General features: G+C 40.1%; 1 protein-coding gene across 12 annotated transcripts in view; it reads left to right on the plus strand.

The window, feature by feature from the left end:
* The window catches only part of LOC102134481 (uncharacterized), a 65,739-nt gene that overhangs the window by 8,315 nt on the left and 33,286 nt on the right, over positions 1-24,138 (plus strand). For 6 of the 12 annotated variants that reach the window (XR_012435223.1, XR_012435225.1, XR_012435224.1 and 3 more), the window contains one exon: positions 223-334. The gene's annotated coding sequence lies outside the window, so the exon portion shown is untranslated. Of the gene's footprint in view, positions 1-39; positions 108-222; positions 335-5,743; positions 5,866-6,969; positions 10,846-24,138 lie in introns of those variants that run through there. The other 6 variants (XR_012435228.1, XR_012435229.1, XR_012435227.1 and 3 more) reach the window with 3 other exon arrangements.

The raw sequence follows: 24,138 nt of genomic DNA on the forward strand, positions 1-24,138 counted from the left end.
CAGCAAGGATAAGGAGCGGCTGGAGAAGGGTGTTTCTTTGACCAGTTTACAGGCTCGAAACGCCAGTCTCAGTGGCCATTGAGTTACCTACCCACCAAGTTACCCCGGTTAGAGCTGTTTGGGGTGGCTCACGTTATTGCGGCAAACTTTGGAGATGACCGCTGAGTCCTCCGGGCGAACGGTCAAGCCGATTGTAAATGCTGTTATTTCCACATCCTTCAGGGACACCAGCCCCAACGAAGACCTTGGGCGATTTCAAAGTGCGGGCACCTCGATTCCCCGAATCTGTAGTGTGGCTGATATCGGTGTTTCCCTGGTTTAACTAGCCTGCTTGGTAAGTAACTGAATATTTTTTACAGCGTGTTCAGAGCTTATTTTCCAGTTTTTATGAACAAACATATAAATATATCTCTGCATTCCTGCGTCCCTCATAAAAGCGGGCATCTGTGGAAAGCAGGTTTAGTTATCGGAGGGGAACCATTAAACGCCAGTTTAAGAGGCAGGCCGGGAGGACGGCTCGTGGATGTTTAGACTGCCGGCCTTGGTGATCTTGAACACATTATGACGGAAAATGGATCTCCACTTGTAAGTCACCCGGCCGCGGGGCACCCGGGCCGCAGTGCCCCCGTGGCGTGAGCTTCTTGAGAAGGTTCGCGTGCCGCGAGGGCGGGTGGTCAATGGATCTGAAATCACCCCAGGCTTGGCCCCAAGCCGAGAGGGGAGGCGGATGTGTATATGCAGATTCCACCCGAAGGAGTTCGGTGTGGAAAACGGTGTCAACAGGAGCCTGCGGGCTGTAAATTAGAGCAAGGCGAGGGCAGAGTGTGCAGGCGCCAGCGGGACGGGGCGGCCTGGGGCTTGCCGCTGGGCAGGCCAGGGTAGCCCAAGGGAGACCAAATACTCTACCTTGGGCATCGCCCTTTGGAGGCGGGCAGAGTCCAGCCGCAGGCCACAAAAGGATGCCCACCCGAAGGACTCCACAAAGACAGTCCTTTCCTTGCTCACCGCCGACAAAGTGGTTGGGGCTGAAAGGCGAGGTCAGTGCGAATGGAGGGCGCCCAACTTCGGTGTTGCCGTTGACTCTGTGCTGGGGCCCTGCCCTCCATTAGCCCTAGAGTCTTGGGCAGCAGGGTTGAGAAATGTATATATTCAGGTTTGCCGCGGCTGGGCGGTAGGAGACAGGGACTTAAAAGCCCAGGATAAGAGTCGGTGCAGGGTCTATTCCTTTTCTAGGTAATGGGTTAACATCCTCGAACGTCCCCGGCCCAGCGTCTTAAGGCACTGAACCCAGAATAGGGATTAACTGAAACTAGGCTCGTTGGTAAGCGCCAGGGGCTTGCAGTTGAGCTCGGAACAAAATAGTGACCTACCGCTCTAAATCCCCAACTTGCGTGGGTCTGCAGTTTTGAGCACAAGGAGAGCCTTTTTAAGACCTGGTTCTTCAAGGAAAGAATACAGGTAGTGTGGTTGGGGGTTCTGTTTACATTTTCACCCGGAGGCAAACCCTGAATGTGTAAATACTGGTAGTTCAATTCTCTGACATTTGATACGTTTTTAAAAAGTCTGTTTATAAAAACACATTTAGGTCTTGGGAGCAGGTAGACAAAGTAAGATTGCACTAGATGGTAGTGCACTAGATGGTAATCTGAACATCAGTTCTCACTGACATTGTCATTATCAGTTAACTGCTGTGGTCCAAGGGCCTAAGACTTGATGTAGCTCAGAAACCCAAATCCAGAGGCCACTGCCTTAGAAAGGTGGCTGGACAAGAGGGGACAATTGGGTGAACCCTAGTGGTGTCCCCAACTGTAGTAACTGACTCAGGGAGGCCAGGCTGGACCGGAATGGTTGAGCTCTACCCTAAATGCACAAACACATCCGCTTTTCTCTTGCAGTGTCCTTTGGCCTGTTGTCTTCCAGGTTTTCTAGGATACTGGGTTAGCCTGCTCCTTTGGGAAGCTATGAAGCAAGGATACCATCTCAAGTTTGCCCCCAGTTTAGGTGTCCTGGGCATCCTGGTGGTAGTGATGGAGGTGCTGATAGTGGTGGCGATGAAGGAGAGGGTGGTGTTGCTGATGAGAGGGAAAGTGGGAGAAGAAAGAGAGAAAGGCACAGTCCCTGACTGCGATGTCAGCAGGGGAACCCCACTCCTGGGCTGCACTAGTGAGGCTGTTGATGCACATGTTCTAAGTATTCAAAGGCCCAGGGAACTGGCTTGCTGGGGGCTCCTCTGGCTGCCTGTGGAGGAATCCTAGCTAGGGATGCTTCTTTGCCTATCCTCAGAGGCTGAGGGCTGAGCCGAAACCGGCCTTACTCGGGTCCAGAAACTGCTTCACAAAGAGGCAGCCCAGGTTTGGGCGAGTGTTTGGGATTTTGTGCCTTTGTTGTATCTGATGGTGCACATGTCTTCTGCCTTCAGCCAAATAGACAGAATCAGGTTCAAACCTTTATTTTGCTCCTCATGTCTCTTGTCTCTTTGCCGTCACTGGTACTGGTTTCCCTGGAAAAAGACTGAAAGAGCACCAGAGAGGCTGAACATGCTCATGCAAACATTTTGGTCTTGTGAGATATTATTATACTTTAAAAAATCAATCTGGTTTAAACTAATTTAAAAAAATCTTTAGTTAGGTTTTAGGGAAAATACACATTGTCTCAGGGTGTTTATTATTTCAAAGGCAAGGGCAGTTTGTATCCTCTGTTTTGCTCAGAAGAACCCAAAATAAACTAGACCCAAAAAGAATCAGGCCAGAGGGTCATAAATGTGCATTTTATGTTAATGGGAATTATGGCTCAGTTCTCATCATCGTCTTCCAAATCTCGTTTTACCTTGTTGTTCTAATCAACATAGTAGAAGTGACTCTGACCGTTCCCTTAAGAATCTTTAATGCTCTTACATGATAGGAGCCTCAGAACATGCTAAGAACCCTCTGAAAGAACATTAAGCCTGGAAGGTGACAGAAGGAGCAATGTATTCTTGAAGATGTCACCTCAGCCCACCTGCTCCAAGGACAGTACTTCTTGCGACACTCTGATGGCTCTGCATTCTCTTCTGTACCAGGGTAGGGTGGAGTCGTTTTACATGTTATCCACTTAGTCCCAGGATGTTTAGGATACCCAGAACAATGCATATTGTCTGAGTGGTGGCACGGGTCTCCCTCTAACTGGGGTTGTGTAGTCCTTATTTGCGTAGTTCTTGTTGTGTAGTCTTTTCTTTTTGGCTTTTGAGAAATAGTTGTCTACAGACATAGCAAGTGAAAGTGGCTCCAGAAGTGTGGTGCTGCTCAAAGTACACATCTGCAAAGCAGAACCAAATTCTGTTGGATTTGAGTGTCTATTTCAAAAAAGGAAGAGTAAGAAAAGCTGCCCTTGTGTCTTGTGAGGTTTTTTTTCTTCTTCTTTTAAGCAAGTTTTTGGATTTGGGGTAGGGGTGGTATATTTAGGGAGTGGATCCTCTTCCTTTCTCTTCCCTACATGGAGAGATGGAGCAGGGAGGGGCTAGTTCAGCTGAATGATGACTGTGGAGGGGCTGATTGCTTATGAATTCTTCAGTCCAGCTCTAATTAGAAAACAGTGAAGTGGAGAAAATCAGGGCTTGCTTGGTGCCTGCACATTCCTTCCTCCTCTTTCTCTTCTCCCTCTTTCCTTTCTTTCCTTCCTCCACCCTCCTCCCTCTCTTCTTCTCTCCATTTCTTCCTTGTAATTTGCCTTTTAGCAGCACTTGAGATTACAAGGTTTTTTTTTCTTTCTTTTCTTGTCTTGTTTCCTATTACTGAATCTGCAACTGGCATGGAAGAATGAGATACTGATTCATGCTGAAGTCTTTTAAGAAAAATCTTAATATCCACAGTCAGTAGAATTTTCCTTTCTTTCTAAATAATCAATGACTAGATCCCCGTATTAACTGGTAGATATATTGCTGCACTGGAGAGTTTTCATTGATAAGGAAGAACTAAATATTTTTCCAGGTGTCTAAGTGTGTCTGTAAATCTAAAATACTCATTCAGACTAAAGGGACCATAAGATAACCCCATGAAGGCCTCAAAGAAGCAGCATGATGTAGATACATGGGAGATATTATTAATGTTATTATACTAGTCCTAAGAGGTACAGTAAATCTGATCTTTGTTAATCTTTGCTAGTTTGTAGTAAAATGTAGAGTTTAGAGCAAAACCGGTGTGAAAACATACATCCCATAGGATTTATGTTAAATACTCATTCGAATTATTACTTCAAGCAAATTACATCCACACTAGCGGTATTTTCTTTCAAGCCGGGAGGAAATCACTCAACATTCAGATGAGGAAGTGTGATTTTGCATATGTGTTCTATGGAAATAGTAAGTAATGGACTTCACCTAGTCTGCAATGCATTATGGGGTTCAGAATAAAATATGAGTGCAATTGGCAATTTAAAATGGGGCTTTGGAGAGAAAACATTTATTTGACTAAAAAATTTGCTTCTGACTTGAGGCCCAGGAACATTCCCAGTTTTAACTGTAGTGTTGCATTCCTGGGAAGTTCTGTTCCACAGCTTCCTTTGCAAATTCACATAGATGGATTTCTTTAGCTCTGACAGTTTCCTCTAAACCTTTCCTACATTCTTCCAGGGCCTTTGCTTATAGATAGGGGAGTTACACAAGGATGGCTAGGTTTCAGGTTAACAAAAAGAAACACTTTTATTGTCAATATTAATGGCAAACCTCGATTTTTACAAGGCTTGGGTTTAGCAGTGTGAGCAGATCAAAAGCAGCTTGGTTTGATTTCTCAATATTCTCTGGAGCTTAGACAATTAACTGCAATTTCGCTCCTAACGAAACGACACAAAAAAGTTAGTTACACAAATGTTATAGGTAATCTTTTGGCATAGATTTTTACCTGAGTACAACATATCAAAATCTAAAAAATTTATCTACTGAACTCGAGTTGAGTTTTGCAGGAAAAATCCTTAAGTAAATGTTGTGTGAACTATGTCCTTGGTTGCAATGCCATGAGCCTGTTTCAGTGTGTGCATTCCAGGCTTGCCTTTCTAGCTGGGTAAGGATCCGGCAGACTGAGGTCTCTTTGGTAATTTGGGTACACCAAGTCTCCAGTTAATGATAGATAATCAGCCTTTGGGTCATTCGGTCATTCTCTTATTACAAACCCCTCCTGCTCTCTCTGATCTCCTTTCAAACTAAATTTCACACAAACAAATAAAGCAAGACAGGGACAAGTTCTTAACAAAAAGAGGGAAATATTAGAAACGCCTGATACAGAACTCTAAACAAGGAAAGGCAAGCTAAAAGAGGATAGGAAAGAACATCTTATCAAAACGAACATGTTGTGTACAAAACATTAAAAGAAAAGGCTCTGGTTTTTGTTAAAGTGACAGAAAATTAAAATAAAAATAATTACAGGCAGCAAAGTTATAAACAGGGAAGGCAGGATGCTAGCTGGAAATGCATAGCACTAGGGGGCTAATTTGTTGTTACAGATTATATATCTGCACCCTGATTGGAGAGGTGCTACTTTGTTCCATTTTCCAGAAGAGAATGGTTTTTCTTTTTAATACTTGTGTGAATGCCTACTTAAGTTAACACAGGCCACAACTTTGAGGAATGAGAAATGGAATTGCATTCTGCTTGCAAAGCATCCAACTTCAAACGAAGAAATTGGTTGTGTACAAAAAAGCAGAATTTCATTCAGAATACGTTTGGAGACTTCACTAAATTTGTGTGACTGATGCTTTTTTGTTTTGCTGACAGAAGGCGCAGATCATTCATGGGGAATATAACTGAAACCAGTCCTCCCCACCCCCTGGGGATCTTCACTTTCCCAGTCTACATCTGCCTGTGACTCCAGAAAGAGAAACTGCAGATTTGCCAAGGTACATCTCAGATCAGATCCCTCTGGGAAAAGCGCGGGAATGCTTGGCTCTAGTAGTTAGGAGCTCTGGTGAGAGCGCCCCTAGTGCCATTTTCCCAACCCTGCCTTTTGGTCTAAATTCAGGGCTCTAGACAGTCACAGTCTACCTGCTGGGTGTCCACTCTCAAGCCATAGGTTTTCAATCCTAAAAGGGATTAGGACCTTGGCTCAAAATGTGGTTAATGCAGTCTTCAAATTAGGAGGACAGCTGGGAGATGGCAGCAGAGGATGAAAGTGTGACTCCTACTTTGTCCCCAACTGTGGGTCTGGCACCCCTTGACTTGCCAGGATGCTGGCAAACAACCCATCTCTCTTGGAGAATCCACACTTCGTTTCTTCTAGGTCCAACCTAAATGCTGCCTCCTCCAGGGAGCCTTTCCAGATATTGCTTCTCCTCTCTCCCCCAACTCCCTCCCCCAAATGAAGTTTTCTCTTCTGAATTCCTTCCTGGTGCTGTCACTTATATTCTTTTGGGTAGATCTCTGGGCATGCATATGCCACCTCCTGTGATTGTGGGTTTCTTGACAACCTAATCAATGCATTGAACAAAGGAGATGTTTAGACAGCCCATATAAAATGAATGACTAAGAGAAATCGGGTGAATACCGTCTACCCCAATTGCAATCAGATTAGTTTCCTTTATTTTGAAAACGATTAGAACTAGTGGAGGAGTTAGATGTCGCCCACTAGGGAACAGATCTTCATCTCCAAGCTGTCCTCTGGCTCGATCCGGCCTGCACTGGGTCTGCATCAACTTGCGCTGGCTCAGAGGGAGGCTCAGCCCCAGCCTGGCCTCTCTGGTGCCCACTCCTAACATACTGAGCTCCGAGTCGGAGCGGGGCAGGGCCGACTCTAGGCACTCCACGATTGGCTGAATGATCTCGGGCAAGGACCTCGGTGTCTCTAAGTCTTAGTTTCCCCGTCTGAACAATGGGGATGATGACAAGTACCGGGGCTGGGCAGGCTAGAGTAAGTTGGAAAATCAAAGCGCCAGCCAGAGCGGGTTGCTCTCAGTATTCCTGTATTTTCTCCTCCTGCCTCTTTGGTTTCTTCTGTTCCCTTCTAGCTGCCTGAAGACCCAGCACGACAGTGATGCCTGCCAGCCTGCGTCGCCCACCAGGGCAGCTGCTCTCCCTACTCGCACCCCCCGCCTTGGTGCCCTAGAGCTGAGCGCAGCCGCAGCTCCACGGGGATCGCCAGGGCCTCAGCCCTCTCGGCCGGTGGTGCGGGAGTGTTGCGGGTCAGGGACCAGAGGGCTACCAGAGCAGCCACCCCCGATTTAGGTCGCCAACTTTCCAGCCACTGCGACGGCCACTGGGGCGCCCCTTCCATCCTGGTTAAATTCTCAATGTGATCCCCAGCCCCCGCCTCGGTTCCCGACATCCAGGGGGCCGGTTCTCCGCGGTTCAGGCTGGGAGAGGTCACCGCTCCGGGCAGGGCGGACCCCCAGCTCCATCTCGGAGGACCTTTCGACCAAGGAGAGCAGGAAGGGGTTAACCATGAGCCTCCCACCCTCATCTCCCAGCCCCTGGTGCCGGGCGAAGGCCGCCGCTTCCCTCCCGAGGTCTCATTAGGGTAACCCTCACCGCTATTTTCAACATTTCCTCAATCAAGTGCCTTTAAATAGAGCTGCACAAACAGATTGGCGGCAAAAGCGTAGATCTTGTCGCGATTGAGACCAATCCAATATTTCAGCTTTGTTTGCTTTGCAATTACGGGTTGGCTTGTGGCTACGGTGCCACTGGGGCAAATCTGCAACCGCTCGCTTTCTCCTCTGCACTCGGGGCTGGTGGAGGAAGCGACCCGCGGAGTCACTGCAGGGAGGAGAGGGGGACGCGCGCGGGGGGAAGCGGCAGAGGTTGGAGGAGCCTCGCTTGCACCCCAGGGCCGCGGGCACGCAGAGCTGTGTTGAAGGACACATTTTTCAGTTCCTGACAGTCACTGAGCTATACGCAATAATAAAGCGCGTGATTTGCGTGTGGAAACCAGTGTCGTGTCCTCACCAGCTTCCTTTTCTGCCCACCTTCTCTCTCTCTTCTACCTCCGTTTCGCTTTTCTTCAGTGTATGTTAGTGGTTTGGTGGATTTCTCTTCTCCCTTGCTGTTCAACTGCTAGCATGATTTGTTACATTTTCCACAGCTGTTTATTCTTGTTTGACTTTTTGTACAAAGTCACTTCAAATCTGCTGCAGAAAGAATAAAGCTCCTAACCCTTTGGATAGGCTCCTGCAGGCGTATGGCTGTCCCCGGCCCACTTTTAATTCTTTGGAGATGGCTCTTCTGTGTAAATTAGCTGCTGGATGCGTTCGGTCACTTCGTAGGCCAGCCTAGTTTGTATCAGCAGAACAGTAGTGAACTCAAATCAGGTCGTAAGCCTTATATTTCACAGACAATTAAATCTTGGCTGCTGTTGAACAAAACTGTAATATTTACTCTGCTCTATACCAAGGAGCACTTTTAAAGTAAAAAAGAAAAAAAAAACCAAATACTACATTTCAAAAAGAAAATATGACAATGAATCTCTTTTTATGGATTCTGTCTGCATAAGTTGAAACAATATGATTTAAATCCCCCACACCCCATCCCCTTTTTCAGACACAGCTGAAGTGATACAGATACTGTCTTCTAACACATCATCTCCCGCTCTCGGGAAAGGCACCTGCATGTGCTACATTCGATTTAGTTTGTAAGGTTTCAGGCCCCTCCCCGACCCGTGTAATATGTAACAAGGATTATCAAATAATAAGGTCTTGGATGTGAAGTATGCTTTACACAAGAATTCAAGAAAGATAGGCAGGACTTGGGTAATTATGTTACAACTTTGTATTACTTTCCAAATGAATACCCATTTTCTTCTCATGTCAGCTTCTAGAGATGGGACGCTGAGGCAGAGAAATATTTTTATGAGACTCTGGAGTACATATTAAAATGTGCTTCCTTATTATTTAAGAATGTGTAAAGTATGGAACTACATTTGTTTGCTGGTGGTCATAAAATAAATTCATAGCCGTTGTGGCCAATAAGCAATCTCCTTCAAGCTTTAAAAATTTTTGGTTTATAATCCCACCTGGATTATATTTTCACTATTCTGTATCACCCTCCTATTGCAGTTTTTTGGTTCTAAATCTTATGTAAAGCAAACCTCAGAAATGATCGCTTCCATAAAATTGTGCCATGGCAAAGCCATGGAATAATATTTTGAGTCCATATAGCCATGCATGCTCAGCTAACCGACTGCTTTAGTATTTCAAGAAATAGGAAGCAGTAGCTCCCTATTTGAACGAAAGGGTACCATTTCATAAGAATTCTATTTTCACTGAAAAAATTGGTCTGGCACATTATTCAGTGCAAAAAATTATAATATTACTTTCACGTGTGTTAATCTGTTTCGTATTAAAACTGCTAGGGTGTCTTAACCATTAACGTGTTTTGCCACACCACTTTTAAATGGGTGATCTGAGATAATTACAAAGATTTTGATGTTAATCCCACGTTAAATGAACAACTATGAAAATAATCTTAAAGCATTATTACTCCCATATAAATGCCAGCAAACCCAATTGTAGAGAGAACATGATTACTTTTTATCTGACATTATCCTATAAGGATATGGCTACATTTATTTCTTTTAAAATTGGAGCAGTTTTCAATTACTTTTTAACAGAATTGCTTTCAACACAGCATTTTGCAGTGCCCATAAACCACAGCAACTTTGTACTGACTGATACATATTTTTCTACATTATTATTCATTAGCCTCTTTGCAAACTCACTACAATAGAATAGTATTAAAATATGAACATATAGAGAACAATTATTAGTTTCTACATTTTTATTTAGGTAAACCAATGTTATTAAAATTAAAAACATGTGCCTGGCATGTAAGTGCTTCTTTAGGAATTCTTTTTTGGATGCATAGTTATTATTTTTTAAACCAACTCAGATTTTCAAACACTGATTTTCTTCTCTGAACAGTCATTGCATTGTTTTAAACAGTAGCTCCTGGAATAATGCCGCCTTTAGTATTTTAGACTTTCAAACAACAATTGGAATTGGATAAATGGTTTCAGCTGGGAACACTTTCCTAATACCTTTGTAGGTAATGAGATTCTCTATTTGTGCTGGGTGACAAACGAACAGTGCCCTGGACAGACTGTCTACCCTCTGCAGAATCTACCAAAAAGTAGAGTTTTCCCATGAGACTGCTTGTGGTCCATCTAAAAAGGGGGAAAAAAAAATCAGAGAAAATGAGCAAGGACTTTTCTAACTACAGTTATGAAATGATGGCTTAAAGGGGTATTTAGAAAATAAGAGTGGAATAATACATAAACAAAATCTGAAAAAGAAAGTTTGCTTAGACAGGAGCTGACGCTCTTTGTCTACAAACAAGAGGGTAAGGAGCTGGATCCAACAGAACTGAATTGTTTTTGTTTGCTTGTTTGTTTTCTTCCGTTCAGTGCCTTTCAAATTGTTTTTTACTGGATGAAGAAACTCAACCAAGGAAATATATGTCAATTCTTGTATATGGGACAATATTAGCTGCTGTGATTTTTAATACTAGCATAAAATATAAGAATCTTTTCATTACTGTGACTTTGTTTTTTTCTAAATGAATGCATAGTGTTCAATCAAGAAAACGTATGTTAAAGATTATATATGGGACAATATTAGCTGCTGTGATTTTTAATACTAGCATAAAATATAAGAATATTTTTATTACTGTGACTTTTTTTTTCTAAATGGATGCATAGTGTAACAATTGGTGTCAAAAAGCATTGAATTTTTTTTCAAACGGGTTAAGCTTGAATAATAAAGTACATCTATGAGATGATTTCTATAAACTCTGACTTGCTGAGAAAAAAGTGAAAAAGCTTTTTCTGGAAGAAACATGGCAACTTAACTGTTATTGATCTGGACTAAATAAAACAGGAAACTGCCTCTTTACATTTCTAGTATTTTTTTCTGCTTTTCCAGACATTGTTAAGTTCTATACAACTTGTGCTATTCAAGTAAAGATGATGTCAGTAATACAATTACAGAATCTAATCAAGTGACTATTTTTGCTTTATTACAAAATTTATGTATTTAATTGGGATATTTAATTGCTTAGTTTTTAGAAAACTGAATTTTTCTTTTTCCAGACAGAGTGATATTTAATGAAGTGCTTATAAAGATAAATACGATGGTTCGTCAAAGATAAAATAGTCATGGTAACGAGATGGCATTTGAGTCCATGTGGAATGGACTCTGCTTTGTAAATTATACTGCTTTTTAAAAGCATGACTTAGGTATTTATAATGGGGACATATGAGAAGAGAAACTCAAGAGCCCTCAACTTACATAGCCAAGAATACACAATCATGTAGGAGAACTTGCCCTCAGAAGCATTTCTCTATTGACATTGCCATTTCTTTTCCTCTATCTAGTACTTCCATTTGCTCTATTTCACTAAAAAGTCACAGAATTAAGAGTGGCCGCTGCAACTCACTGGGCTTTTCTCTGCTTAAAAACCTTAATATCACATGGTATTAATGCAGCTACATTTATGATCGAAAGGTTCACTCAACTGACCCTATGATTTTTCTAATCATTGTTAACTGTCTGAATATTTGGAAATAATTGTATTTTTCCACTGACTTTTTCTCATTGCCTTGGGTGCTAGAAGTTGTTTTTTTTTTTCCTTTCTTTTCTTTTTTTTTTTGTTCAGATAGAGTTTCACTCTTGTTGCCCAGGCTGGAGTATAATGGCATGATGTTCCCTGATGTTACCTTGTGTGCTCACTGCACCCTCTGCCTCCTGGGTTCAAGTGATTCTTCTGCTTCAACCTCCCGAGTAGCTGGGATTACAGGTGCATGCCACCATGCCCAGCTCATTTTGTATTTTTAGTAGGGATGGGGTTTCTCCATGTTAGTCAGGCTGGTCTCGAACTCCTGACCTCAGGTGATCTGCCTGCCTTGGCCTCCCAAAGTGCTGGGATTACAGGTGTAAGCCACTGCGCCCAGCCGGATACTAGAGGTTTTAACATATAACTTCAGAGATAAATGAGTAAATAGTAAGCTGTGTCTATTTGATTGTATTGTTATTTATATTATGTCGGCTTTGTGTCAGAAAGGATTTAAAGCACTTGTTTCAAGAATTGGTATGCTACATTTCTCAAAATCTGTGTATAAAAATAATTCCCATACATACCATTGTAATTTACTTTTCATGTGTATTACAAAATCAGTTATATGTTCTGGTAAATATTTTGATCCCAAGAGGAAGCAGGATTACATTTAGAATGTCACAAATTTTAAAAATTAATTTTGTTGTAAAGAAATCTTCATAATGATATGCCATAAAGTTATTACTATGCATGTAAGGCAGCATAGCATAGTGATTAAGAGCAGGTCCTTGCAGTTAGAGGCACAGTGTGAACTTGACTACAAAAGTTATCAGCTGTGTGATCTTGGGAAAGTAACCATTCTCAGCTTTAGTTACCATAGCTGTAAAAGGTGGATAATAATTGTAGACTCTGTCCTGTTGTTGTGGTGAACATTTAGTGAGACGACTCACATGAGGGGCTGGCATAGGGTAAGCGCTTAATCAATGTCAGCTGTTCTCTTTGGCATAGCTCTCAATGTTAGAGTGGCATGCCACAGTTACCATCTTGAGCGTCACTAAACGTGGGAATGGTAACAGCCCACAGAATTTTTGGAGATTGGTGTGAGAAGCCTGCATTGGCTCCCAGCCCTCAGGGTTGACAGGGTGAAGGTAATGACATCTGGCTGTCTTTAGAGCTCCCAAAAGATAGGAGAAGATGGTTCTAGTGATGACAACCCACTGTTCTGTAAGTGGAAATCTACTATTATGCCATCTTCGTCATTCGTGGTGTAGTCTATTGGTGCCTGACACAAACGTCTAGAGTGGGGAAAATAACACCTTAAAGAAATAGAATATCTTAGGTCTATGATTTCCCTGCTGTTTTTATTATGCACCCCAGCAGTAAAACATTTTAAGTATATTTATTTGCAAATTATACATCTGTATGTCTTCACTGATGTATACATTATAAACCTGTGCAAAATATAACCTAAAAAGGGGTAAGATTAAAAGGAAGAATTAGACAAAAGGCTTAAATGTTTTACGGTAAGATTCAGCATCATCACCAGTGGGTGTAAATTCACATTTCAAATAGCCTTGGTGGTTTAAAAATCCTCTGGCTGATTTACTTTTGGATCCATATCATCAGTGTTTCTGTCTTGTTTTGTGGCCGAGAAGAGGAGGAGCAGTGTCAGTTCTGCCGTTTTCCTGTTGATGGTTTATGTCTGCCTTCTTGGAATGTATTTAATGAAAGGTTCTTTGCAGGAATATTTTTAAACCCTTTGTTCATTTGGTGAAGATTAGTTTAGTTAAAACTGGATTATATAATATGTTTTCATCTAACTGAGCCAGACAAATTGTAACAGATTTCAGGCCATGTGTGCTTGTAAGAGGGCCACTGTCAACCCCTCTGTGGTCAAGAGCTCCCCCTTCCCTGATGTTACCTTGTGTGCTCAAGGCAACTGGGTAACATAGGACGAAGCAAGGGTGATGTTGCCAATGGTTACTCTATTAGTGAATTCATTTCTGATTGTTTATATGAAAACAAATATGATTTCTGTTATAATCTTCCGACATCCCATTCCTTGGGGCACCACTGTCCTAGATTCTGAAATCATTGTGGTTCCTGCCATTTCTTGACCTTGACATTCTGTGACAGAATGAATGAGACCTTAGGTGCAGTGGACTTCATTTTCTATAACTAGCTTTACTCTATTGATCACATAGTGGTATAGCTCTTCACTGTTTGCAAATCAGTGTTCACTTATTTCTGTTATTTGAACTCAGCATCTCTGTAGGGCAGATGGAAGAGATGAAACCACCAGTCTTGTTGACTGCAGATGGAAGATAACTGCATAAGGTCACACAGCAGTAGACCTGGGTTTGAATTTGTTTTTGAAAGCAATATCATCCTGCTTCTTTTCTATCATGTTAACACAATTTTTAAGCAATATTCATTTTCATCTGAATGGAGGAGAGACAGAGTTATAAAACCAAACAAGTGGTGCTGGGAATGCATTAAGAGAAAGCGTGTATATTATTAATAGAATAAATAATGATCAATAGATAATGTACAGGAAGGGGATTTGCATTTACAAAGCATCTATTGTATCCTATGTTCTTTACACATATTATCCCCTTAATATAGTCCTATACTTGCAGGGACAGGTTTTACCTCTAAAGAAATTGAGGTTCAGAGATGTTAAATAATTTATACAAAGTACACAGCATTTAATTTGTAGAGTTTAAAACCAAGGGATCTGGTATTAAAAAAATTCCAGGTAATGTTAAAATAACACAATGCACTAATTTGAAAGTCTTTCTGTCAGTTTTTGTTCCAAATTGGATCTCTGGCTTTGGCTAAAAATCAGCCATGACAACAAGAAATGTTGGCAAGTATGTGGAGAAACAGGATCACTCCTATACTGCTATTGGGGATGTAAAATAGTACAGCCTGTGGAAGACAGTTTGGCAGTTTCTTTAAAAGCTAAACTTGCAACTACTATATAACTCAGTAATTGTACTCCTCAGCATTTATCTCAGATAAATGAATACTTAAGTTCACACAAAAATATGTGCATGAATGCTTACAGCAGCTTTAATAACAGTGAAAAACTAGAAATATCTCAAATGTCCTTCATGGAAAGACAAACTTAACCATTCTGTTAACAGTTAAGCATGTATGGTTAATCGTGGCCCAGCTATACCGTGAAATACTACTCGGCAATAAAAAGGAACACATGATTGATAAGTACAACAGCCTGAACGGATCTCCAGGGAATTATGCCGGGTGAAAAAAGCTAAACCCAAAAGGTTACATACTATATGGCTCCATTTATATGGAATTCTTGAAATGACAAAATTATAGAAATGGAAAAAGGAAAAGTGCTTACCAGAGGTTAAGGAGCAGTGGGGTGGAAGGGAAGTGAGTGTGGCCATAAAAAGGCAACAAAATGAATGCTTTTGATAATGGAAATGTTCTGTATCAATGTCAGTATCCTGGTTGTGATATTGTACTGTGTTTTTGCAAGACGTTACTATTGGGTAAAGGGTGCATGGGATCTCTATTATTTCTTAAAACTGCATGAGGATCTACAATTTTCTCAAAATAAAAAGCTTAATAAAAATGCTAACTGATCTTCAGGAAGTTCAGTTCCATGCTTTTCATAACTGATCCGAAAATATAGGAAGGCTAATTGAGAATTTAGGAGTTGTAAACTCTGAGACGGATTTTCAGCAAACTACTCAAATTATTCTGATTTTTCCCCTTGATTCTTATTATGGATTGTAGGACATTCTTCCTACTATTTCGGAGAAGAAGAAAATGCCACCTTTCTATCATAGGACTTCTGCTTTACATATGATTTAAAAATCTGTTAGCTGACTAATTTACACACTGGAAGATGAAACTTGGTTACATTAATTCCATTGCCATAATTTATTTTAAAAATCAATCAGAGTTTTAATCTTTCTTGTCCCTTTTTCCTATCTTATTTTATTTTCTTTTTTCCTTATTGCATTTGAACCCATATTTTCCTATATTGTACTGTTTAGTCTAAAAACTGGTAAGCATGCATATCGTTGATTAAATTAGCAATTGACACTCTTAAAATGAGAACTATAAAGATTCTTGAGCCTTCACACATTATGCTATGCTTGCCGTATGCTTGAGTGTTCTTATTTTCAGAGAGAAGTAATGGAGATTATAAATGTTATTTAAAAAATTTACTGGTGATTTGTTGAGAAGATAAAGTAACAACACTATTACAGAGGGTTGCTCTTGATCTCCCAGGCCACCAGCGCAGTCACAGAGCCCTCTGCAAACACCTGATAATGCTGAAGAGTGTGTTAGTCATTGTAGAGGAGCTGCTGTCATGACAAATAGGGGTTAAATTGTGAGAATTTCAGGATATATTTTGGGGAAGGATTAAATAAATCAGGGGACTTGCTGACAGCAAATAGTATCTTTGATTTGAAACACAGAATCAGAGAATTGAGATGAATCCCAGGTGGTGGTTGGGAGTTGGAAAAAGTCCCAATGAGTTGGCTGACTAAGTGTAGGCTTCATTTCAACATCATTAAATAGTCTTTAAGTGGTGACTTAATAATCATTGCCAGAAGAAAAGATTATGCTAAATACAGTGGTGGAATTAACTATATTAATCCAAGAAACATTTTGTTTAAATGATTTTCTACCAGTAAGGTTGGAAGGCTCTAGAACTGCTTCTAGGAGCTTGAAATGCATTTAATAGTTAACTGTCAGAATGAAAAATAAAATTTTAAATTTCAACAATGCAATTAAGTTCTTATTTTCTTATAATAGTGAATAATAAATTTTATTCAGGGATGCCACTGGCAGATGTTGAAATGAAACATTTTCACTCCACTAGCTTGAAGTGGACTAAGAGGTGTCAGGAAGGGAGACTGATACCACAGATCCTGAGAAAACCAAACCAAACCAAACCAAATCCACCCCACAAATGGACACTTCCAGATGCTTACCAAGAGGAAGTGCCTTGGAGGGCAAGGCCTGCGAGACAGGTGAACTCTAGGGAACAAGAATTCCTAGTTCTATGTCTGTTTACAAGAATTTGTCATGACTGGTTCACCTTGCTTTATAGTTTCCTCAGACCAAAGAGACAAAGAAAAAGCAAAAAACAAAAACAACAAAAATTCAGAAACGAATGGACAATACAACCAAAACTTTAATATGAACCAAAACAAAAATTGGGCTGATTTTATGAGGTTGACTTAAAGTCAGGAAAAGAATGATAAACTTTTGAGAGGAAGAAAGAGATCATCAAAGCCATGAGGAGCTCAAAGTGGGGTTTAATAGCAGCTATCATATTGCGCCCGAGCCCTGACCACTTCTGACGCAGCTGTTTCGTTTTAAGATGTTCCCATTCCTGTTCCACTCACACAGTCCTCCACAGTGACCTGAGTGCATGCACCCAAGCAGGCAGGGCCACTCTAGAAAACCGTAAACCCCTCAGAGAGTCACTGCAGGAATAGGGGAAATGGAAATGATGAAATTCAATATAGCATTTAGCTGAATCATCATCTGAGGTTAAGCCCAGTGAACAATTAGCAGTATCGGGAGTCTCCTCGTACCTGTCAACATCGCACCGATGGGATTTTGTGCAAATTATGTATGCGTGTGGAAGTTATTTTTCATGTTTAATAGCAATGGACCTTGGGTAGTAATTCAGATACAACCTTTAAAAAAAATACTAAAGGGCAAGTGTGGTGATAAGCTCCTTACTCAGGAGGATCTTTTCAAACATTGCAGAACATCAGGCCTTGGAATAATTCATTTTATTAAGTAGTGCTCTCTGTCTTTTCATTCACAAAAGGAGGATGATTTATTATACAGATAAATGCTTGCATAGGATGATGAACACCTGTAGGAATGCATGATATTCTGGAAGTTGATCAAGGTCCACCCTACACCAGTAATTAGAGGTTGTGATGATGATGATGATAATAATTAATAATAATGGCACATAGTATGTGTCAGCTCCTGTTCTAACTGCATTTCTCATATTAACTTATTGATTTTTCACCATTACCCACTAAGATACTATTGTTATCCCTGTTTTATAGACAAGGGACTGAGTGAAGCACAAAGAAGTGACTAGGATCACACTGTCACATAGGCAGGAATGAAACCCATGCAGATTGGCTCTTTAGTGTGCTCTCTGATTTATTAGCATTCATCACATATTTATTGAGCATCTAATATATGAAAGGCATTAGGCTTTATGCAGGCAATACTTTAGCAAAGCCAGGGAGCTGTTTCTGCCTTCTTTGAGCTTATAGCTTGTTGGGCAAAAAGCTAATGGTTTAACTGTATAAAAAACTTGATGTTGTGAAATGATATATGCCAATGTTTGCATGGTATGTTGATTTTGATTAAGCACCGTAATAAAAATAGGGAGCCTGGGTCTCACACAGCCTTGATTGTCTTCCTCCTTCTGCTCCCCAGTGGAGTGGGTAGGAAGGTTACACCCTCAATGTCAGGCTCCTTCACTGTTCTCAGTTGAGTGTCTCAGGTTATAGGCTACATGAGCAGGTTTGCACCTGGATGTGATTGTGGCAGTAATAATAGATGTGACTACACACAGTGGCAGTGGCAGCAGGGGTGGGAGTTGGGGATGGGATAATCTTAGAATGCAGTGTTGGTGTTAACTCAGTTTTGTTTTGTTTTGATGTACAGCCATACGACTCTGGGTTCACCAACTCAGGGATGCCCTGGGGATTTAGGAGATGGCCCCGGTGGCTCTCCTCTTTCATACAAAGGAGTATTCAAGCTACTTTTTTTTTTTTTTTTTTTTTTTTTGAGACAGGATCTCGCTTTGTCACCCAGATGGGGGGCAATGCCGTAATCTCAGCTCACTGCAACCTTTGCCTCCCAGGCTCAAGTAATCCTCCTGCCTCAGCCAACTGAGTAGCTGGGACCACATGTGTGAGCTACCACGCCAGGCTAATTTTTGTGTTTTTTGCAGAGATGGGGTTTCACCGTGTTGCCCAGGCTGGTCTTGAGCTTCTGAGCTCAACTGATCCATGTTTCTGCCTCTCACAGTGCTGAGATTACAGTCTGAGCCACCATGCCCGGTTTAAGCTATTTATTCTAAAGATATAGTGACATCTATTATCTTTGACCCCTGCTTAAGCAATTCTGTCCGGATCTTAAGATTATTTCTTCCTGGGATTCAAACTCAGAGCTAAGTGGAGTCAACTATATGAGGCATATGTGAGCTTAATTTTTGAAACTTTTATTTTGAATTTCATCTGGGATCTCCTCTAGGGAACACCACTTTATGATTGTGGGTTGCATTCCCAGGTTTGGGTGATTGAATTTATTCACACATTCTTTAATAAATGTTTATTGAGACTGAAAATAAACGTGAAATCCTAGAATTCATTGGTTGTCTTAAAAATTCTAAATATGAAATGCTAATTTTAGCTTCATATGAGTATTTAGAATAGAAAAGAAATAATCCAAAAATTGTTCATGAAAAAAATCCATGATTTATTCTTCTCTGGAGGAGGTTATTCAATTTAAAACATACCAATTCGTATAAACTTATTTGGTAATGAGGCGATATACTTTTTATGAGAACATATCAAACCATAAACATTGAGATCCAGCCTCTCCTGAGTGTGTAAAATGTCAGGGTTTTATTGATACTAATGATAATGGGAGTGACATATGTGCACAGAGTAAGACCATGGTTGAAAGCCTGGCTGATTAGGCGCTGTGTTCTGTGGTTTTTGCCACTTGTGTGTGATTAAACCCTGCAGAATAGTGTCTGTCGCCATGTATTTGATTCGTGAAGAAAACTAGTAAAGTGATATTGAATGAATGATTCAGTTTATCCAAAGGATAGACTATTGGCCTAACGCCTTCCTAACTTGGAGCTGTCAACGTGTTTAGTTTGGTTCTAATGGGAGGTAGGCTGGGGAAGGGAAACGTTTTGTGAGAAAGGTTATGTGATATTAATAAGAACCACATTCCGTTTGATGTTTTCTCAAGTGATTTTTTTATCTTCCTAAGAAATTGAACCATTCAAAAATAATAAATCTTTCTTTTCTATGGCCCACAAATGATCAACATTTTGGATGATCAAAACAATTTTGTCTTTAAGATATCCCAACTTCTAGTCCCTCTTTATTTACCAGTGCTGATTTACAGCAGAAAGTATCACTTCATATTTTTTCCAAGCATCAAAGTCATAATGTGTTTTACAAATACTCACAAGTACTTAAAATCCATGAACCTCTCTCTGTATTCCTATTTTTTTATTCTTCTATAAGTATGTATTTAAATTGGTTAAACAGATGGCTTTCTACTTAAAAAAAAAAACTGCTAAGAATATTCAACTCAAGATGGAGAACTCATAGGTTAAATTTCATTCTGGAATGCACTTTTACAACCAGGTAATTAACCTTTGAAAATGAGAGTACTCAAAGGAAACAAGGAAAATCTTAACAAGATGATCTCACTAACACTGGTGTGTTAGACTTCTCAGAAGTAGAGATGCCCCAGAAGTTTAATAATGAAAAACTTTGAAATATTTTTAAAAACATAGTTAATCTTTGGAACTTTCCAGTTTTCTTCCTTTATTACAATAACCTTAGGAGGTAAACGCTTCAAGGGGTGTATCCTTATAATAATAGGAATTGGTACACAGATTTTGGTGGAAAGATAGAGGTGTCAACATTAATCAGTCAAGATATATTTGTTGACTGCCTACCACATGCACAAGTCTCTTCCATGCTTGTGAAGAGATATAGTGATGTGCAATGTGTAGAATCTGCCCTTCATGAGCTTTTGATCTAGTTAGTCTGAGAAGGAATAGATTAGTGAAAAATTAAAAAGAATAATAGATGGAGTGTTGAGGCAGTCCATGATTGTTATCTGAGACATTGAGTTTACAATGCTAAGTTAAAAGAATGAGAGATCACTATGGGATAGAATGGGCAGGAAGAGTTCTTCTCCTTGAAGCTTGCATTAAGCCATAAAAGACAAAGCAATTTTGGATATGCAGAATTTGGAGATATGAGGAAAGAATAATTCCCTGAAAGGGAGAAGAGTTTTGGAACCAGATAGATCTGTGTTCAAATCTTGGTTCTCTTGTTTTCTAGCTGTGTAATCTTGGGAAGTTACTTAGCTTTTAAGGACATCTTCTATAAAATGGATATTATAGTGACTATTTTGTTAAATTTTTAGGATTGAGAAAATATATATAAAGTGTTATAAGCACTTGATAAAAGGTAATCCCCTTAGTTGGAGAGAACATCCTAAACAAGCCTGGAGGAAGGAACAGCCAGCCATGTTCATGGGACAAAGAGAAGACTATTATGAGTGGAGGGAAAGATTAAGGGAAGTAGAGTGAGATCACATGGAAGGATAAATTAGGATTAGCTTCAGCCATTCACTTGTTTCTTCATTTAATACTTTATTGAGCTCTTTATGTGGGAAGCTCTTTCATGTGGGAAACCATCTGCTTGGCATGGATATGCAAAGACAAAACTTAGCCTTGAATTTCTCTTGAATGTCAGGTTGAGGAGTTGGAACTTTATGCTGAGGAGAATTATATCTCTCAAAAGTGGAGGAGCTTCAAAGTAGCATTTTTGGATAGTTAACATGGAATATGATTCTTGTGACCCAAGATATGCGTTCAGTTACCATCTCCCAGTAGTTGATGGTTAATGTTGTGCCTGGAGATGTGTCCCAGATTCTCTTGTAGGTCATTCCTGACAGAGGGTCCATTCCAATGAGTGAGGAGGAGGAGCTTCTGGGCTGAACTTCATCTCATCTCCTGAAATAAAGCAATGACATTGAAATTGCTCATATTGCACTTGTGTTTAAATTTCTCATCTAATTTGAGATATTCCACATTTGGTGAGTCTTGCATTGGGCCTACAGTCTTGGTGACCCTTATTAGTTGTACTGGAATAGCTGTCTATTCAGGGATAAGTAGAATCCTGGGAATCTGGTCTTCAGTGACTTTCTCCATGATCATGAATTTCACGAGAGGAGGTCCTCTTCCTGTTAGTAGATCTCTATAGCAAGAGGTTCTGAGGCACAGCACACTGGATACTCACCAACAGTTCTAGATTAACTGACGGAGCATAGGTATTTCTTTCATGAAACTTTGCCTGAATAAACAACTTCTAGTGACAAAGTATCTTCTAGTGACAAAATTTTGCCTCTTGTTTTCCCCTTTAGCTCTAGTCTTAATCTCTACTTCCTTGTTCAGTCCACGGTTCAGGAGAACCCAGATCATATAAGCTGTGGAATCTATTGCTTCCTGGGATCTCCTTGTACACGTGCCTAACTACTAATTTCAAGGATTGATTTCTTTCTGGAGTTAGAATCATATTATATTAGAACTGAAATAAAATTATTTTAAGGTGATTATATTTTGGCTCTCAGCTTGGAAAATGCCACTGGGGCATGGCATACAAGATACATAACTTATAGGAGGACCTCCTTTAATGCCCAAGCACCAGCTTCGTGCTTGTTGTTATATATTATTTTATTCCTGGCTTTGATGCCCACACACAGACATATATCTACACAAAGCTCAATCTATATATTTTTTGTAGCTGTTTAGCTCAAGTGATTAGGGCATTGAGCTAATGAGAACAAGGTCACAGATTCAGTCTTTGTGTGGGCCAGCAAGGTTTGCTTTGTTCAGAGGCCACAGACCTGGTCCAGCCAGCTGTCCAGCACATGTCTGCCCCAGGTCATGAGAGGACAGGGCAGGAGTGTGTGGATGGACAAGAGCAAATCCATCACCACCCTTAGAAAAAGTCAAGTCAAGCACGTGTCCTACTAATGGGGGTCAATAATGTCTCATTTAAATGGGACTGACATTTTATTACCTCTTGCTGAGAGGGTCTTTTGAACACCAAATTTAAACATTGTTGCTTTTTTGTGTGAATTTATTTCTAATAAATGGAAGGTTGTACAAGACCTTAGATGATTACAGGTTTCCAAATATAGATCAATGACTTCAATATTTAAGAAGTTGGTGTGATATTAAAAAAGAAATTTCAATAGGGCTATTCAGTTACCTTCCCCTATTAAAATCTGTTTTGGCTAATGAAATAAAAAGTTCATGAGTTCTTCAGAGAGTGAGTGAGAATCATTGCCTTCATTCAAGAATGAAAACATTATTATTAAACTCATTGATAATGAGACCATTAAAAGTTAGCATGAAGCAGGTACAACACAATTCTGTATTATTGAAATTTTCAGATATTACCCAGCCTACACATCCCACCTTTCATTTTTAGGCAAACACATTCCCCAAACTATTTTTTTTTTAAATTTAGCATTAGGTCTTGTTAGGCTTCAAATGGGATCAAAACCAATCCTTTCCAAAGTGCTCTGCCCCAGCTGTTTCCCTCACCTGGGTCATAGTGAGTGTTAAAAAAGGCATTTGATATAGAACAGGGTCGTGGGGCAGAGAACAGAAAGGAAACTTGGTGAGAGAGTGACGAAGAATGATATATTAAGGATTCTTTTAAAATTCATTCATTAAACGAATGTAGCATGATAATGGAAATGTCTATTAAATATTTTGCATAAGTAGTGCACTTGCAAGGGTAAAAACAGAAATATGAAATGGTATATTATGAAAAGTTTTGCTCACCCCACATCCCTCATGAACCCAATTCTACTGCCCTTGTATAGCCATTTTTATTAGTTTCTTGTGTACTCTTTCAGAGTTTCTTTATGCCAATATATCTTAAACTGTCTCCTTTTTTTCATACAAAAATTAACACACTATCAATTTTGTTTCTGGCAGGGTGAGATGGCTCACGGCTGTAATCCTAGCACTTTGGGAGGCCGAAGTGGGAAAATTACTTGAGCCCAGAAGATTGAGATGAGCCTGGGTAGCATAGGGAGACCCTGTCTTTATAAAAAAATAAAAAATTAGCCAAGCATGGTGGCATGTGCCTGTAGTCTCAGATAACTCAGGAGGCTGAGGCAGGAGGATCACTTGAGCCTAGGAAGTTGAGGCTGCATACAGTGAGCCAGATTGCACCATTGCACTGCAGTCTGGGTGACAGAGCAAGACTTTCTCAAAAAAAAGTTATTGAGCTTGCTTTTTCTACTTAACAATATATTTCGTAAATCTTTCTATATATGCAGAGTAGCCTCATTTTTCATAATTGTATATCATTCTACTGATGTACCACAATTTATTTATCTATCCCCATTGATGGACCTTCATATAGTTTCTAATATTTTGTATTACAGACAACAATGTAATGAATTACTTTGGAATGCATTAGGTAGAAAGCATTCTTCTTTCTTTAAACATTTGCATATCATTCCATTGAATGTCTATATCATAACTTATTTCTGTAGCCCCCATTGATTGTCACTGAGTTTCTAATCTTTTATTTTTAAAGACAATGTCATAATGAATAACTTTATACATGTATTATCTTATATATGTGGAAGTAAATTTACCATGTCTAGATACTTTTATTTGAATCCAATTAATGATATCAAAAATTATAAAATCAAAACTGCAGTGAGAATTCATCTTACCCCAGTTAAAATGACTTTTATCCAAAAGAGAGGTAATCATGAATGCCGGTGAGAATGTGGAGAAAGGGGAACCTTCATAC

Source organism: Macaca fascicularis, chromosome 5 (assembly GCF_037993035.2).
Source record: "Macaca fascicularis isolate 582-1 chromosome 5, T2T-MFA8v1.1".
Taxonomy (NCBI): Eukaryota; Metazoa; Chordata; class Mammalia; order Primates; family Cercopithecidae; genus Macaca; species Macaca fascicularis.